Source organism: Ictalurus punctatus, chromosome 1, assembly GCF_001660625.3.
Source record: "Ictalurus punctatus breed USDA103 chromosome 1, Coco_2.0, whole genome shotgun sequence".
In the NCBI taxonomy this organism is placed as follows: domain Eukaryota; kingdom Metazoa; phylum Chordata; class Actinopteri; order Siluriformes; family Ictaluridae; genus Ictalurus; species Ictalurus punctatus.
Genome location: NC_030416.2, coordinates 1184368 through 1199341, shown reverse-complemented (window position 1 = coordinate 1199341; position 14974 = coordinate 1184368). Strand labels below are relative to the sequence as shown.

At 43.0% G+C, this 14974-nt stretch overlaps 1 protein-coding gene across 10 annotated transcripts in view; it reads right to left on the bottom strand.

Annotated features, from left to right (window-relative positions):
* The window catches only part of LOC108262770 (uncharacterized), a 76793-nt gene that overhangs the window by 35075 nt on the left and 26744 nt on the right, over nucleotides 1-14974 (bottom strand). For all 10 annotated transcript variants that reach the window (XR_008398139.1, XR_008398150.1, XR_008398140.1 and 7 more), the window contains one exon: nucleotides 8895-9125. The gene's annotated coding sequence lies outside the window, so the exon portion shown is untranslated. The remainder of the gene's footprint in view (nucleotides 1-8894; nucleotides 9126-14974) is intronic.

Sequence of the window (14974 nt, the reverse complement as noted above, 5' to 3'; positions counted from 1 at the left end):
CTCTCTCCCCCCCCTCTACCCCCTCTCCCTCTCCATCCCTCGTTTCTTTTTAACCACTCTTTTTGTTCGACGCTAACCCACAATCACCACGACGCCTCGCTCCTGATTTCAAATCGCGCTACTTTTCCTTTTCCGTTGTGTTTTTTTTTTTTTTTTGACGCGTTAGCTACATTCAAGCTAACAAAGTGAAATTACCAGGCATTATGTTTGCCTCCATTTCAGGGGGGGCGTTTTCCCGCCCTCGTTCCGGAAGAGTTTTCTCCGCACGCCGAGAAACCTCCCAGACGCGTGTTCTCACCGCGGCGCGCTCCGATCGTATTCTGGATCTTTGACGGATATGAGGAAAGTTCCAGAACTTTTACGAGCGGTTTGTTTAGAAACGGAAGCGGATCACTCGTCTCGTAACCGACCGACAAATCCGCGGTCACAGATCCGCCAAGAGTCCCTACGACGTGCGCTACGACGTGCTCGTTTAAGCGAACACGTCTTCAGCGAGTTATCATACGCAGTTTGCGTACAAACTGCCAGGAAAATTTTTTTAAAAAAGGATTTAACGGAGAATTTAACGTCGCGCAAAATAAATTAAACACGGAAATGACTCGTTTTAATTTTTTTTTTTTTTATTTAATCATCAAATAATTTCTACTTAAAAAACGACAAATATTTTAAATTGTACTTTAAAAAAAAAATAAATTCATGAAACTTTTAATTTCACTTTAAAGATTCGGCACCAAATTTCTAATAAAAACAATATCCGGAAAAGAAACGTGCACCGTGGCATCGTGATGTTAATACTGTATCGTCGGATCGCCCGCCTCTAATGTGAGCGCGACGGGGAAAATATCCGAAATAAAAGAGCAAAATCATCGTCATAAATCCTTCGCTTCTCTATCCCTTTATTCTCGTTCTTTTCCCCCCACTTTATTAGCTCCCCCGAGAGTATAACCTCTCCAACCGACGCCCACATGTTAAGTACGTACCTGGCAACCATGTGAGAACATGAAGGCTTAAAAAAAGGGCGAAGTAGCTGAAAGAAATGCGCGTTACAGCCCGGGTTTATGGCGCACAATAACCAAGAATAGAGCTTTAGTGGCGCCGGATAATGAAATAATAACCAGAGATCTGTGGAGATAGATTTGGAGCCAACTAAATACCCAACACACACACACACACACATCCCAGCTGTGAAAATGCTGATTCTTTCTCTTGGTTCCAGAAAAGGAAAGAAATCAGAATTTAAAATAAAAACTCAAGTCGACAGGGTTAGAGGGGTGCCAATACTTTGTGTAGCGCAATACATGTACTAAAATCAGTATATATGTACTAAAAAAGTGATCTGCATGTTTAATGTGTGTGTGTGGGGGGGGGGGGGGGGGGGGGGCACTTTTCCAAATTTAAAAAAAAAACATATTTTATTAAAACATGACGTGAAGCGGAAATTCAGATCTTTCTTTTACGTTTTTTTTTTTTTCCCCTCCTAGTGAAAGAGTAAATTAATTAAATTAATTAAACCGTACTCGTGTTTTTTTTTTTTTTTTTGGGTCTATAATCTTTCCACTAATTGCTTTTTTCCATATAAAAAAGATTTTTTAAAAATTTCACTAATGTTTGGATCAGAAGAAGAAGAAAAAAAAAAAAAAAACGAAAACAACGTATCAAAAAGTCTATTTTTATTTTTATAAGCGCTATGACTACAATATTTTGTACTTCATCTATTAAACCTAGCGCTGAATTTCATCCTTTTAAATGAAATTCCACTTCGTTTTCCCTTCGTAAATGAAATCTGCAGATTTTTAGACACAGCAAATGCTGACGCGCATCACTCTGGGCTCGGAGTGTGAGGATCAATCAGGCGAAATGAAAAGGACGACAGAAACGCTGACATTTCCCCTAACGCTAACGCGTTATCGCGTCTGTCTCTCTCTCTCTCTCTCCACCGCGCGGCCCGCGGCTTCCGACTCGCTGGTTGTTCTTGCTCTGGTTTCGTCACGTCGCTCTTTGAGGAACGAGACGACACCGACACTCGTCTTCCGCTTCTCCAGTCAAGTCTAGCGGTTTTTCCAAGCGGCGATAAAGACAGCGTGAGGCTCTGGGCTAATAACGCAGGGGCCGTCGATCTTAGCGCGAGCTAACGATTAGCACACGGCAGAAAAGCGGAGTTAAGAGACGAGAGATCAAACAGGAGGGGAAGAAAATGGAAGCACCACGAGGGCCACTTTGCTGTTTGAACGCTTTCGCCAGGAATAACAATCCATAATTCATGAGCCTCCGTCTAGCCCACAGACACACAGCCAACGTAGCATTTATTATTCATCGCGTACACCTCACGTGTCGGGCTTTCAGACTAATGGATCGCAAGTGCAAAGGGTTTCGAAGTTTTCCCGGTGTTTTCGCGTCAAGGGCAACCCATCTCCGTTCTGCTACGTGGAACGAGGAAAGGTTTAACCGGCGGAAATTAGCGGGTTGAAATTAGCGCTAGCCGGAAAGCGAGAAAAACACAAAGCTTCACAAAGTCGAATATTAACCAGAATGTTTTACACCGAGCCGCCCGATAAGACTCAAATCTGCTGAAGAATGGACTCCTCCTCGCACGTTCTTCTGACTCTGAGTCATGCTAGTCGACTGGCGTGCGCGCACACACACACACACACACACACACACAGAACGTGGGAGAATTCCACACTGAGGTCATACACCTCAAATAAACCCAAGCAAATGAGAAAAGGCCTTTGATATCAAGTTCAGAACTATTTTTATTTCTCCAAATGCGCTTGGCCTGAAGGTCGGAAAACGTTTACTTAATCACGTCATCCATACCAGCTCACGTTCGTAAGCATGAACAGTCTGACAAGAAATGGCTATTTTCATGAACAGATAATGTTTTAAACATTTTCACAAAAAACAAACCAACATTTTTTATTTTTTTATTTTTTTTACATGTACAATGACCTTCACTCCAAATTCAGTCCGTCAGCTGCTGTGGTGTTAGATGTCTGCGTGTTTATGCCTTTTCGTTTCCAGTGAAGATATAAAACAGTATAATAGAGCTTATAATGAATTATTAGACTTATTATAGTGTCTTATAGAGCTTGTGGTGCATTACAGCTGCTACTATAGGCATTATGGTGTATTATATCTTCTTATTAGTTATTATCCATTGTACTATTAATTAGTACTATTATTAGTGTCACAGGCTTTATAGTGCACTACAGGGATTAATATAGGCATTATAGTGTACTACGGGGATTAGTACAGGCTTTATAGTGTACTACAGGGATTAATATAGGCATTATAGTGTACTACAGGGATTAGTACAGGCTTTATAGTGCACTACAGGGATTAGTACAGGCTTTATAGTGTACTACAGGGATTAGTACAGGCTTTATAGTGCACTACAGGGATTAATATAGGCATTATAGTGTACTACAGGGATTAGTACAGGCTTTATAGTGTACTACAGGGATTAGTACAGGCTTTATAGCGTACTACAGGGATTAGTACAGGCTTTATAGCGCACTACAGGGATTAGTACAGGCTTTATAGCGTACTACAGGGATTAGTACAGGCTTTATAATGCACTACAGGGATTAGTACAGGCTTTATAGTGTACTACAGGGATTAGTACAGGCTTTATAGTGCACTACAGGGATTAATATAGGCATTATAGTGTACTACAGGGATTAGTACAGGCTTTATAGTGTACTACAGGGATTAGTACAGGCTTTATAGTGTACTACAGGGATTAGTACAGGCTTTATAGCGTACTACAGGGATTAGTACAGGCTTTATAGTGTACTACAGGGATTAGTACAGGCTTTATAGTGTACTACAGGGATTAGTACAGGCTTTATAGCGTACTACAGGGATTAGTACAGGCTTTATAGTGTACTACAGGGATTAGTACAGGCTTTATAGTGTACTACAGGGATTTAGTACAGGCTTTATAGTGCACTACAGGGATTAGTACAGATTCTCTAGTGCACTACAGGGATTAGTACAGGCTTTATAGTGTACTACAGGGATTAGTACAGGCTTTATAGTGCACTACAGGGATTAATATAGGCATTATAGTGCACTACAGGGATTAGTACAGGCTTTATAGCGCACTACAGGGATTAGTACAGGCTTTATAGCGCACTACAGGGATTAGTACAGGCTTTATAGTGTACTACAGGGATTAATATAGGCGTTATAGTGTACTACAGGGATTAGTACAGGCTTTATAGTGTACTACAGGGATTAGTACAGGCTTTATAGTGTACTACAGGGATTAGTACAGGCTTTATAGTGTACTACAGGGATTAGTACAGGCTTTATAGTGTACTACAGGGATTAGTACAGGCTTTATAGTGTACTACAGGGATTAGTACAGGCTTTATAGCGTACTACAGGGATTAGTACAGGCTTTATAGTGCACTACAGGGATTAGTACAGGCTTTATAGTGTACTACAGGGATTAGTACAGGCTTTATAGTGTACTACAGGGATTCGTATAGGCTTTATAGTGTTCTATAGGCATTATACTAGGCTCTATAGTGTACTATAAGAACTATTATAATCTTTATAGTTATAAGATTTATGGTGCCTTATGGCCATTGCTATAGAACTGTATAATAGATCTCTTACAACTGGTCGTTTCATAAGCTTTTAACCACATTTGTAATCTCCCAGAAGCCAGACTGGATCCGACTGCTGCAGTGTGTGTAATAAGAAAATGAAAAAAAAAAAAAAGGCCAGAGTGTAAACTGGGTTGTAAATGGTCAAAGCAACAAGTATTTTACCAACAAATTATCCATCAGCCGCCTACAGAATCGACTTCCTGGACAATAAGCTACATCAGGAACAGAGCCACAGCTGAAATTCTGACTCGCAGGCGACTGAATGTGGAGCTGAAACGTTGAAAAGGTTGATTTCAGTGTTGAGGAGTAGCAGAGAGGGGGCAGTGACAGCTCGCTTTTAATCTATAAACAAATCTGACAGTTTAATAGAACATTAAGAAAATGCCGTCATCTGTTCTGTACCTCATTCAGCTGATCCTGGCTCACTCTGCCCCATCGCCATGCTTTCATTAGCGTACTTTTATTCCATTAGGCCTATAATAGATCAAATGATACACTACGAGGCCGATAATAGGTCATATAATACATTATAATGTCTCATACACCATATAATAGGCCTATATTACACTGTAAGGCCTATAGTAAGACATATAATGCACTACAAGACTTCTTATACACTATATAGCCTATAATACATTGTAAGGCCTATAATAAAACCTATAATACACTATATGGTCAATATTAGGTCATATACGCTATAAGGCCTATAATAAGACATATAATACATTATAAGGCATCATACACTATACGGCCTATAACAGTAAGACCTATAACAACACCTATAATGCGCTATAATACACTATAAGGCCTATAATAAGACCATACGTTATAATATAATACATTATAAGGCCTCCTATACACTATATGGGCTATAGCAGGTCATACAACACATTCTAAGACCTAAGCTATTTTAAGTCCTCATACACTATATGACCCATAAAAAAAAAACCCTGTAAATACCTGTACATAAAGAATATATTTTAAACGTGCCCTTTTGCAGCCAGTATGACACAACAGTTGTATCGTATTCCAACCTGGCCTCGTGTCATATTACAGGAACTGGATATTAATTATTTGATTAAGGGAACCGCCTGTACATGCGGGTTCACCGGTTTCCATCAACGCTTATCCTGAGAATCTTTGCTGCTGAAGTCAAGCTCGGCCTGTTAGACGTGACAAACGGGTCTCGACACAAACACACGGACAAACGGTGCTGCGTGTTTACACTAATACCTCTCCTTCCCTTTAACTAAACTGTTATATTTTAATTAGAGCCGCAGCTAACGATTCTGTTCCTAATCGCTTAATCGGATTAAAAAAGCTTTTACTACCATGTTCCCGGTGTTACAAATATAAATTTCAGACTAAAACTGTACTTTAACACAACAGTTTGTCCAGTTAACACACAAAACCTCTGTATTTACTCTCCGAACACTTTGAGTCACGTTTTTAACATTCGGACGCGGGGACGAGGATGAGGGCAGGGAGTGGTGAAATATTAGGAATCCGGCGAGATCGATACGAAACAGGTCGCCATGACGACCCTACAGGATTCCGTTACGTAATACAGTGACGCTGCGTTCGTTATTCAACGTTTATCCAACCATCACACGGATTACAGGCCTCCGTGCTCGTGGCGCGTCACGTTCGGCGTCTCGGGATCAGACGGACAGGTTCCGCGGCTCGGTGGCGGTTTTGCGTGACGGATCTGGGGGGTACCGATTCTATTCCAACCCCACCAGTCTCACAGGACATGTTCGGGCACGGGTTTAGAAGAAACCGGTTTTGAGTCTACGCCGTCTTCCGTCCCGCCTCAAAAAAGGTTGTTCCCTGTGACCTCACCACGAACTTCTCCTGGAGAGACTGCTGACAGAAAACAGCTACGGGTCGGCTCGTCTGGATCAGGGCGGTCAGGAAAAGCCGCAGGGCTCCTTGCGGTTTAGAGGATAGGTTTCCCCGCCGTTCCCGTTTATAACACATGGACTCGAATTTATCTTCCTGCTTTACAAGCGTCCTGCTTTAACAAGCGAAGAAAGCCCAGTGACTCCACACACCCAAACCTGTCGAATCCTGCACAGACAGACCGAGTCCTGTTACTGCTCTACAAGTTTTCACAAGAACCTTGAACCGAGGGAACCTCGTAACTAATTCATAAAATAATCTGTATTAATCATATACATATTAAAACTAACAGCAAATATGATTGAACTATTTAACTACTCTCTTCTCGCACGTCAACAAGTGTTGATTCACTTCTGATAACAGCAGCCCTGATATTAGCGCACCTGCATACCACAGGTTTATATTAATGCGCTGGGGCATGAACAGTTTTTATTTAGTATTTATATTTAAGATTTACAGAAGGAGTCTCCAGCGGAATACTTCCGTCAGGGAAGAATTCCCTCCTTTACAGCTAAAGGAGCTGATCTGATCTGACACACCACTCCAGCAAAACAAGACCAAAACAGCTCGAGGGCGGGAAGCACCTAAACTCAGCTCATTATCTGCCCTTTTGTGATAGCATCAATACCGAGCCACGTTAGCCAAGCTTCATGAGCCAAACACCACTCCCTGTCGGTTTTTTTTTTTTCCTGGGCTGGACAGTCATGTAATAACCAGCTTCGAGGTCGCTCCGTCTCTCTGAGGAAAAACCTCTCAGGATTATTCTTTCCCAGGCCGGACTGGGCCGGGTCGCTCTGTAGGCAGATGCTCCTGCAGGACCTTTAATAGCTTCAGGGCGTCGAAAAGAGGTCCATTTTGGGCTTTCTGATTGCTAGGTGTCGTCATAGGACGAAGAAATGTTCGACAGCTAGACCAAAAACCGTGTGCTAGCATGGCTAAATGCTAAATACGATATGGACTACTTTGGGGTTGTTGGGTTTTGTTTTTTTTCAGATTTTTGCTAGCATGGATAATTCCATCACACTAAAATCAAGGAATCATCGAACTCGAAATTTCTTTACGAATGTCTCCCGAAAGGTGAATATTCACCCCAGGGCCAAATATAAGACATTTATACAATCGGATTATCCGATAATATTTCTAATATTTATTAGAATGAAATCATGAAAGGGTTTAGCATCCTGTCACATGGTCAGATCATGTTTGCTAGGCGGGTTAGCTTTACAATTAGGAGCCAAAAATCTCAAATCCACTCAGGTTAGGTCATGGTTAGCTAAAAGATTAGCTTCAGCTAAAAAAACGGGGGGGGGGAACCCCTTTTAAAAATCTTCTCAGAAATCCTGTCTAGTTAGCCCATGTTGGCTAGCAATTTCATATCAGAAATCCTGTCAGGTTTTCATGTTAGCTGATGTTAGTTAGCTGGCTAGAGTTAGAATAGAAAATGGCTTGTAAAGGAAACTTCTCATAAATCTTGTCAGGTTAACTCGTGTTAGCTAGGCAAGAAGATGTGAAAACACAAGCATGTATAATTATGCTAATAACGTCCTGCTTGTATTGTAAAATATAAACCTGTGCTAATCGGTTTCATCCGAAACAATTAAAGTACAAAAAGAAAAATCCTCTCAGAAATACTGTCAGATTAGCCCGTGGTGGTTAGACGGCGTGTATCATGAAGAAACAACAGTAAAAATAAATAATATTTAAGAACATGATTTGAAGTTTGTCTCAGCTCATGTTATGTCAGGTGTTGTGTTAGCTTTTGAGGCGAAAATATTGAAAAAAAGTGATCAATATGAATGACAGTTCCTCTCAGAAATCCTTTCAGGTTATCAGGTTAGCGCATGGCTAAACTGATATGATTCCAAGTTCCTCTCAGAAATCCTGTCTTAGTAAGCAAGTTTGTTTTAGAGGTACATTTATAAACATTAACTTCTCCCAGAAACCCTGTCAGGTTAGCGTATGTTAGCTAGCCAGCTAATGTAACTGGTATAAATTATGAACAATAATGAATTATGTTCGGTTTTTCGTGATAGCAAGCAGGTTAGCTTCAGCACTTGAATGCTGAAATGTATTAATAAGATGTGTAAATAAATAAATAAATGAATAAATAAACTCTTAGGTGGTTCAGGTTGATAAGTTAGCTCATGTCAGCTAACTGGTGAACTTTAGCAATGAAAATTATGGATATGATTGAAAAATTCTCTCAGAAGACCTGTCTGGTTAGAACATGAGTCCAAAAGTGCTTCAAGCAGTCAAAAAATAAAGAGTAAACCTCGCCGTGCACTTGCATGAAGCATGCAGAGTGTACACAGACACACACACACACACACACACACACACACAGTCTGACTCATACTCCCTCCCTCTGTTTACCTCAGTTTCACTCAGTGACTCAGGATGAATCCTCCTCCTCCTCCACCTCGCTGCTGTTTCCTCGACGAGCCACGGCGTGCACATCGTGATCAATAACAGATCTTTCGTTGTGTTTGGTTACTTAACCTCCGGTTCCTGTACGGTTCTTTCGTTGCAGGTCAGCATGAGGGCATCTCAGGTCCTGCTGATCAAGTTGAAGAACACACCCATGGTGTCCATTGATGGTATGTCCTGTCAAGATGAAAGAAAAAAGTGTTTTTGGAGTTTAAAAAAATGTGACCTTAGGCAGATCTTCAGCGATACAAGCCGATATAGCTTAGGACACGGTGCAACTTCCCGTCATCTATAAACGGAGGCGGCCATTTTGGACAACCGAATCACTTTCTTCCCTAGCACAGGTTGGTTGGTAAAACTCCACCCCTCCTATTTGGCCCCGCCTCCGAGCCCCTTCCATATCCCATTCGACTTTGAAGAGCCCTTCTGAGACTCGCTAAGGTCAAAGGTCACTGATTGAGCATGCCGCATCTAAAAAATGAAGCACTCTGATTTAGCATAGCATCAGGAAGCAGTTAATATGCTACACCAGTGAACAGAAAGGACACAATATGGTGACTGGTAAACATCATTGGCTAGCTAATTAAAACAAGCAATGTGGCAATTCAAATTTAGCTAGCTAATTCTTTGCGGGTAATAAACATTAATCTAACTAACCAACTACCACTTCATGGATGGTAAACTCTTAGCTATCTAGCTACCACTTAGCGCTTATAACTTTTATAACTTCCTAACGTGCATGACTATGTTAAACTCTTAGCTAGCTACAACATCCTCATGGTTGGTCAAACTCTTCCCTAGCTAGCCAACACTTCATGATTGCTGGTCAAATCTTAACTAGTTAGCACATAGCACTTTGCTATGGCTGTTAAAATCTTAGCTAGCTAACATCAAATTAATTAGCTCACACTGTTAGTGTTAAACTTTTAAGCAGCTAGCTGACATGTCACTGTGGTTGTTGAACTAGCTAGCTAGCTAAAACTTCGTCATGGCTGTGAAACTCTTAGCTAGCTAACACATTGTTGCGACTGCTGAACTGTTAAAGATTAGTTAGCGCTTTACCGCGACTGTAAAACTAGATAACAACATGAACTTAACTTGTGGGCGTGGCCTGTGCAGTCACTTTACGTTGTACGACATACGCGCAACATAAGCGCTTTTTTGTTTTAAAGTGTGTAATTGTTGATATGGTGAAGTTGTGCTTATGTAACATGTAAGGAAGGAGTCTCCAGTGTCAGTGTCAGGTGAAGCTGTCACTTTAAGTTTTCGGACATCTTCAGGACGGAGAGGAGTTTGCGCTTCTCAAAACAAAAAGACATGGCAAGTAACTAAGAAACTGAGTAACTCTATACGGATAAAAAGAACATGCTGTTTTTTAATAAATGAACTATAATCTGTGGTAAATTGCTGCGGTGTACGAGGAGAATGTGGGGAAGCTGCTGTTATGGGAAAATAATCAACTCCACCACACCACTCAGTATTTTACTAGAACATCAGCAAAACACGTGTTCAATCTCAACATACCGTATATCGCTTAATCGAGTATCAGCATGACACACAACACAGGAAAAAAACACCCCCTCCTTCCCTCGCGCTCTCTCTCTCTCGCTCATTCTCTCTCTCGCTCTCGTTCTCTCTCTTTCACTATCTGTTTGGTTCATCTTTGACCTACTATGAAAATAAAGGTCACTTTAAAAGTCAAAAGTCTTTCTCAGCATCTCTCTATCTCAGTATCTGTCTCTCTCAGTATCTGTCTCTCTGACTGTCTCTCTCTCTCAGTATCTGTCTCTCTGACCGTCTGTCTCAGTATCTGTCTCTCTGACTGTCCGTCTCTCTCAGTATCTGTCTCTCTGACTGTCTCTCTCTCTCAGTATCTGTCTCTCTGACCGTCTGTCTCAGTATCTGTCTCTCTGACTGTCCGTCTCTCTCACCATCTGTCTCTCTGACTGTCTCTCTCTCTCAGTATCTGTCTCTCTGACTGTCTCTCTCTCTCAGTATCTGTCTCTGTGACCGTCTGTCTCAGTATCTGTCTCTCTGACTGTCCGTCTCTCTCACTATCTGTCTCTCTGACTGTCTCTCTCTCTCAGTATCTGTCTCTCTGACTGTCTGTCTCTCTTTGACTGTCTGTCTCAGTATCTGTCTCTCTGACTCTCTCTCAGTATCTGTCTCTCTGACTGTCCCTCTCTCTCTGACTGTCTCTCTCTCTCTCTCAGTATCTGTCTCTCTGACTGTCTCTCTCTCAGTATCTGTCTCTCTGTCTCTCTTTGACTGTCTGTCTCAGTATCTGTCTCTCTGACTGTCTCTCTCTCTCAGTATCTGACTCTCTCAGTATCTGTCTCTCTGACTGTCTCTCTCTCTCTGTATCTGTCTCTCTTTGACTGTCTGTCTCAGTATCTGTCTCTCTGACTCTCTCTCTCTCAGTATCTGTCTCTCTGACTGTCCCTCTCTCTCTCTCAGTATCTGTCTCTCTGACTGTCTCTCTCTCTCTCAGTATCTGTCTCTCTTTGACTGTCTGTCTCAGTATCTGTCTCTCTGACTGTCTCTCTCTCTCAGTATCTGTCTCTCTGACTGTCTCTCTCTCTCAGTATCTGTCTCTCTAACTGTCCCTCTCTCTCTGACTGTCTCTCTCTCTCTGACTGTCTCTCTCTCTCAGTATCTGTCTCTCTGACTCTCTCTCTCTCTCTCTCTCTCTCGGTCTCTCTCTTGCGCTTTCCAAGTATCTCTCTCTCTCTCTCAGTATCTGTCTCTCTCTGTGTCTGTCTGTCTCTCTGACTCTGTCTCTCTCTCTCTGTTTCTCTTGCGCTTTCCAAGTATCTGTCTCTCTCTCTCAGTATCTATCTCTCTCTCTCTGACTGTCCCTCTCTCTCTGACTGTCTCTCTCTCTCTGACTGTCTCTCTCTCTCAGTATCTGTCTCTCTGACTCTCTCTCTCTCTCTCTCTCTCTCGGTCTCTCTCTTGCGCTTTCCAAGTATCTCTCTCTCTCTCTCAGTATCTGTCTCTCTCTGTGTCTGTCTGTCTCTCTGACTCTGTCTCTCTCTCTCTGTTTCTCTTGCGCTTTCCAAGTATCTGTCTCTCTCTCTCAGTATCTATCTCTCTCTCTCTGACTCTGTATCTGTCTCCCTCTCAGTAGCTCTCTCTCTGACACTGTGTCAGTCTCTCTTCCTCTCTGACACTGTGTCAGTCTCTCTCTCTCTCTGACTCTGTATCTGTCTCTGAATCCGTCTCTCTCTCTGACTCTGTATCTGTCTAGCTCTCTCTCTGACTCTGTATCCGTCTCTCTCTCTGACTCTGAATCCGTCTCTCTCTCTGACTCTGTATCTGTCTCTCTCTCTGACTCTGAATCCGTCTCTCTCTCTGACTCTGTATCCGTCTCTCTCTCTGACTCTGTATCCGTCTCGCTCTCTCTCTCTCTGTATCCGTCTCTTTCTCTCTCTCTCTCTGACTCTGTATCTGTCTCTCTCTCAATATCTCTCTCGCTCTCTCCAAGCATCTGTCACTCTTACTCAGTATTTGTCTCTCTCTCTCTGTATCTGTCTCTCTCCAAGTATCTCTTTCTCTCTCTATTTACATTTATTCATCCAAGTATCTGTCTCTCACACTCTGTATCGGTCTCTCTCTCTGACAATGTTCCTCTCTTTCTCTCAGTATCTCTCACTCTCTCCACGTATCTGTGTCTCTCTGACCCTGCATGTCTCTCTCTCTCTCCGTCAGTATCTCAGTATGTCTCTCGCCCTTTAGAGAATCCAGGGCATGAACGCCAGCCTGGAAAGTCCCTTCCATGTAAACAGGCTGTAATCACAGAGGTGTGAGGTTTGGCAGCACACCGAGGTTCAGACGAGGCCTGCTTACACCAGACGACCTTGCGGCGTGTGTGTGTGTGTTTGCTCGCTGTTTGAGTTTCTAGGCAGTTACACATAATAATCGCTGCTTATAAAGGCAAATTAGCACCGAGCTGAAGGGTGTTCCGAGTTCACTCTGACACTGATGACTTCTTCATTTTAACTGTTTTTTTTTTTATTATTATTATTTCTTTCCTACCTGCAATTCATCATCCTTCTTTCCTGACATTTCTAACTCTTCACTCCAAAGCATGTGGAGTTAACTGTTTAAATATCTGCAATGCAGACGTTTGGTTTACCCCAGCCAAACTCAACCCTAGAATAAAAATCAAATAAATAATTGCGGCGGTTGCAAAAGTTGGGCCTTAACTGACTCACTAGGACTCGTTAGGCAGGTCGGGATCCGTCATTAGGAATAACAGTTCCGGAGAAAACTTGTGCTCGCACTCAGCAGCAGACCGAGGATCTGAACATGAAGCTGACTGATGAACAGCGAACTGATGCCTACCAAGCAGGGGAAGGCTAGAAAAAGAAAACGCCTTCCAGCCCGCAATTTTCACTGCCTGAAACGTCATTAAGAAATTTCCGTGGACGTCAAGGAAAGCTCTAGAAGACCAAGAACACTCTCAGACGCCCCTAAATGACAGCGAGCACCTGCAGGAAGGTTTAGCTAACACAGGAGCTCTGCAGCGCTGCTCGAACACACATGATCTGCATGGAAGAGTCATCAGAAGGAAACACCGTGACTTAAGAAGTCTTGAGCATGAGGGGGGATCCGTCATGCTCTGGGGTTGTGCGGCATGGATGAACGGATTCCAACAAGAACGGGAAAACTAGCTGGATAGAAAAAGCTTTGCAATGCTAGCCAACTTCTTTAACAGCGAGCTGATGCAGGCGACGCAGATGAGTGAACCGGCTGGGAAAACGGATTCATGAGGTCTGCAGGTGTACGCATGATGTTAGACAGGACCACCACAGCCTCCACAAGCGGAACCGAAAAACACCCCACACCCACGTTCACCCCACCGTCTCCAGGTGGACCGCAGATCCGTTTCCGTTTTTTCCTCTGGAAAAAAAAAAAAAAAAGCTTCAGGCTGGAGAACGCCTGCGAGTTTGATTGCTTTTACAAGCAGTGTATTTAGAGAAGCTCGGAGCGGCGAACTCGCGTGAACCCCCGCCGCTGGAAAACTGACTCTCCTGCACCACAAATGGAGTCCATTAGCGTCCAGTAACAATCTCCCACAGGAATCTCCCTCTCTCTCACACACACACACACACACACACGCACGCACGCACGCACGCACGCGTCGCCTAAAACGACCTCTACATGAACTGCATTCTGCTATTTTATAGGCATTTAAAGCAGAAAGGTCGTTAGCATGCTGTTGTCTGGAATTATAGCACAGAGCCGGACCTTCTTTTTTTCCCCCCGTAACAGACGATAAGGAGCAAATCAGAAATCAGTGGAAGCGGAAAGAAAGAACGAAAGAAAACAGACAGACAGATAGAAGTAGACAGATGGAGATCGAGCGGTTGAATGAGAAACAGACAGATAGCAGGAGATACAGGGAGATCGACAGAGAGACAGACGGGGGGGAGACAGAGCAAATGAGAGAAAGACAGAAGCAAAAACAGACAGATATAAGGAGTGACGGATGGGAGACAATCAGACACAGTAGGAGAGAGACAGACAGAATGCGATGCAGATAGGAGGATAAACAGACAGACGAGACAGACAGAAAGAGAAGGACACACAGATGCAGAAGGAGAGACAGACAGGAGGACAGACACAGTAGGAGATACATACACCTAGAAGGAGGGACGGACAGACGGACAAATAGATGAGTCAGACAGACAGAAAGAGACGGACAGGTGGAAAAACAGACAGAAAGAGAGACAGACACCTAGAAGGAGAGACAAACAGATAGAAGGAGCGACAGATAGGAGGATAGACAGACAGAGGGTGAGACACAGGAGGACAAAGACAGAAAGAGACAGAGCATTGGAGGGGAGAGAGACAGAAGGAAAGACAAACAGCTATCAGACGAGACAGACAGACAAGAGGAAGGATTACGCATTGGAGGAGAGACAGAGAGAGAAAAACAGAGCAGAAGAGACAGACAGACAGACAGGGGGAGAGACGGGAAGATAGAGAGATAGACAGGAGAGATAGAGAGAGGCAGTATG